Source organism: Balaenoptera ricei, chromosome 6 (assembly GCF_028023285.1).
Source record: "Balaenoptera ricei isolate mBalRic1 chromosome 6, mBalRic1.hap2, whole genome shotgun sequence".
Lineage (NCBI taxonomy): Eukaryota > Metazoa > Chordata > Mammalia > Artiodactyla > Balaenopteridae > Balaenoptera > Balaenoptera ricei.
In genome coordinates, this window is record NC_082644.1 from 108713115 (window position 1) to 108717184 (window position 4070).

Here is a 4070-nt window from a genome sequence, read left to right on the forward strand (position 1 = left end):
AGCTTTTAGCAGGCCCTGCTGGCGTCTTTCAAGCTTGTCTCTAATTTTAAATACATTAAAGAGGAAAAAAGAGAAAGTGAAGTATTAGGAGTCAATGAAGTTACCTATGATTTTATTTTCTAAGCTGCAGAGCTACCACGTGCTTTTACCCTGTGCCCACCTCTTTCTTTTTCTAAGCCTCCCCCACCCCAAGAGCAGTGATGCAATGGAAGTAGGTCAGGACTTAGTGGCAGGAGGCTTGGGTTCTGATCACAGCACTGTCCCTCACTAGCTGGGCAACGCTGAGCAAGACACCTACCCTCTCTGAGCCCAGGAGTGACAGTACTTCCTTCAAAACATTGTGGACAGATTAAAACACAAAGAGTACTTAAGCCAGTACCTGGCACACAGTATGTGCTCAATAAATGCCAGGGTTTAAAAAAAAAGATCTGTCACCAGCTGATTTCATGGGGCTCTTAGCCTAGGTGAGTATAATGTTAGTCTTTGTAATCCAGAAGCCTTTGTAACCATCTCATTGAGATGGTTGGGTGAAAACAATTACCTGTTTTTGGTTCAGTCAATACGTGGTAAGAATCTGCAGTGTCTGATGCTGAAACAAGTTAGGGGCATGGGTGAAAAATACAAGGCAGCAATGTACACAAGAGAGAACACCCCTGGTGGCAGACGTATCTGAATTTGAACCCCGGCCCTGTGGCTTTGGTTAAATCACTTCACTTTCTCTGAGCCTTGGTTTTCCCACCTATGGAATGGGCATAGCAGGAGTTTCCACTTCCTGGAGTCATTGTGATGATTAGCTGAGATAACGTTTTTTAATTTATTGAGGTAACATTGGTTAATACTATACAAGTTTCATGTGTACAACTGTCTATTTCTACTTCCGTCTACACTACAGTGCACTCACAGGCGAGGTAACTTTTATAGAGAACTGAGAGAAGAGTAGATAAAAGGTTGACACCAGTCTTCCTACACTTATCTGTAAAACAGTTATGTGGGATACAAAGTATATGTAAAATCACAGGAATGTAAGGATCGCCTTTAACAAGGTGGTTTAGTGCAGTGGCTACAGAAGAAGGAGCCAGACAGAGTTAGAAAGCCTGGATTCAAAGCCTGTCCCTGACTTTCCAGTGGGAAACCACGAGGTATTAACTCAAGCCACCGAGTGTCAGTTTCCACATCTGTGAAATGCACAGAAGAGTAGTCGTTCCTTCCTCTTGGAATATTTGTAGGAATTACATTAGGTCTTGTATGTAAAAGCACTCAGCAAAATGCCTGGTGCAGAGCAAGTATGCACTAAACGTTAGCTGCTAGTCTCATTCATAACCAAAGTAACCACTGTCTCTGGTATTTGTCGGTGACAGTGGAAAGATCTGATCTCAAATCCCAGCTTTGTCTTTTATTCGCTGTGTGACCTTGAGCAAATCCCTTCCTCTCTGAGGCTCAGTTTCCTCATCAATAAAATGGGAATGAAAACTCCTACCTTGCAGCACTTTTGTGAGGGTTACAGGCAACATACAGTGCATGCCTGGCACGTAGAAGGCACTCTGCAAAAATCTGCAAGTATATTTGTGTGATTCAAAACGAGCTTTCCTAGAGCTCTGAGCCTCACTGTGCTCTGTGGTGAAGGCGGATGTTACATATTCTCCCAGGAAGGCAGCAAGGAAGGCAACAAGCATCTGCAGGAAGCACTGGGACAAGGCGGGGGCAGGCAGCGCCGCCACTCAACCCTCTTCTCTGTCAGCTGGATACGTACAGTAGAGTCGTTCAGCCCCAATTAGCTTTCACATTGCCAGGGTCCAAGTTCAGGAGATGCTGCCCCCAGCGCCCAGAAGGAGAATTATGAGCCTTGTATGTGAAGGTCGTTACACATGAAAGAGGCAACAGCCCGCAAAGTCTGAGCATCTGCATCTTACGTGTGTGTGTGTGTGTGTGTGTGTGTGTGTGTGTGTGTGGAGAGAGAGACACATTAAGTCAAATTTACACTGATCTCCAGGCAGACAGCAGCCCTGCTCCCTGGTTTATAAATATCCCTGCCAGCTGCCCATGAAAAGATGGAGAATCATGGCATACAGGCAGAATCACCTGGCCTGGATTCCAAATTCTTGTCTTGAGAGGGACTGGGCAACCAGAAGAGATGGGAAGATCGAGCACTGCGGGCTGAGGTCCATAAAAGGAGTCTTTTCCACGTGCCTAATCTCTCCGCTGCCCCAGCCCTGCAGCCCCATCTCCACCCCATCCCCAGCTTGGGATGCCCTCCCCCACACTTCTCTCCACACTCACCCTGTGCCTGTGATTCCCCTAATCTTCAGACATTCTACTTCTTCCATGAGGTCTTTGTTGAACATTGGCAATGATCAAATATATTTCTTTTGAACTTCTCACGCGTAATATTTCTCTTATGTCCTGCAGCCATGCTGTGATGTAGGTAGAATTAGCCCCCATTTTAACAATGAAGGAGACTCAAGTCTTCGAGCTCATCATCTCACCCAAGGTCACACGGGGGTGGTCTCCTGCCTATACAAGGACCCTTTTCTAGCCACACTCTGGCTGCTCCATCTGCACCATCAACTCTTTCTTCTTTGAATTCAATTTGCGTTTATAAGATAATCTTTTTTTTTTTTTTAATAGTTAAACTCTTGGTGGCCCTTATTGTTCTGTACCATGGTGTACTTTTTTTTTTAATAGTTTTTTAAATTTTTATTTATTTATTTATTTATTTATTTATGGCTGTGTTGGGTCTTCGTTTCTGTGCGAGGGCTTTCTCTAGTTGCAGCGAGCGGGGGCCACTCTTCATCGCGGTGCGCAGGCCTCTCGCTATCGCGGCCTCTCTTGTTGCGGAGCACAGGCTCCAGACGCGCAGGCTCAGTAGTTGTGGCTCACGGGCCCAGTTGCTCCACGGCATGTGGGATCTTCCCAGACCAGGGCTTGAACCCGTGTCCCCTGCATTGACAGGCAGATTCTCAACCACTGCACCACCAGGGAAGCCCCTATAAGATAATCTTTATCATCTAGCCCTTGATTATATACCCAAGCCAGAATCGTTCCCTAATGGTTTGGTCAGTGTGGATGTGTTGAGAGTAAGGATCATGTCTTTACCCATCACAAGTCCATCCTCCAGGCCCCCGAGCTGGGTGCCAGGCATCTCGGTGGTAATGGTCAGCAGCTGCGTTGATCTACTCAGCACTGTATTCCCTTTCTTCCAGGGAATTTTTCTCTCTCATTTGAGTCACGTGGCTGGGATTAGGTGATGTCATTCCTAGTACCTGGAAACTCTTACCAAGGAGGGTACATATATGACTCAAGACAAGTCCACTAGGGTCCTTTCTGGATTGTTTGACTAGAACCTGCATGTTGGGCTTCCCCATGGAGCAGAGATTGGGAGAACTCACCCATCTGCATGTTCTCCTTTCTCAGGTATCACTGACAAACTACAATCCCCCACTTCCCTTGCACCTTGATGGGGCCATGTGACTATTTATTTCTCACCAATAGACTGAATGGGAGTGATGCATGCATCACCATGTGGCCAGGTAAAGAGTGGGTGGGTCTTCACTGCTATCCATTTCCCTGGGTGAACGGAGAGAACTCCATGGACCTAAAGAAGATCAGAGCCACACAATGGAAGGAGCCTGGGTCCTGAATGGCTACGTGGAGCAGAGCTACTTCCCCATCCCATCTTGGACTGTGGCATGAACAAGAAATAATCTTTGATTCAGTGCTAAGCCACTCAAATATTGGGGTGGTTTCGATAGAGTTAGCCTGCAATAAAATATACATACACACAAATTTCTGCCTTTTGGATACTTAGGTAGAACAGTACCAAACAGATACATTAGGGACAGGTCATAGAAGGCTTTGTTTGCCAGTGTTTGTCAGAGTTTGTAAAGTGGGTAAAGAATTTCAAGGAGGAAGACAGGAAGGAAATGGGGTAAACCACTGACCACCACACACTGAGCACTGCTATATGTACTTGGTACCATATGCCAGCATCTGATCAACACCGTCCCATTTCATCCTCTCAAAACCACGCTCCCCATTTTCGACATGAGGAAACTAGCTCCTGTGTCGCATAT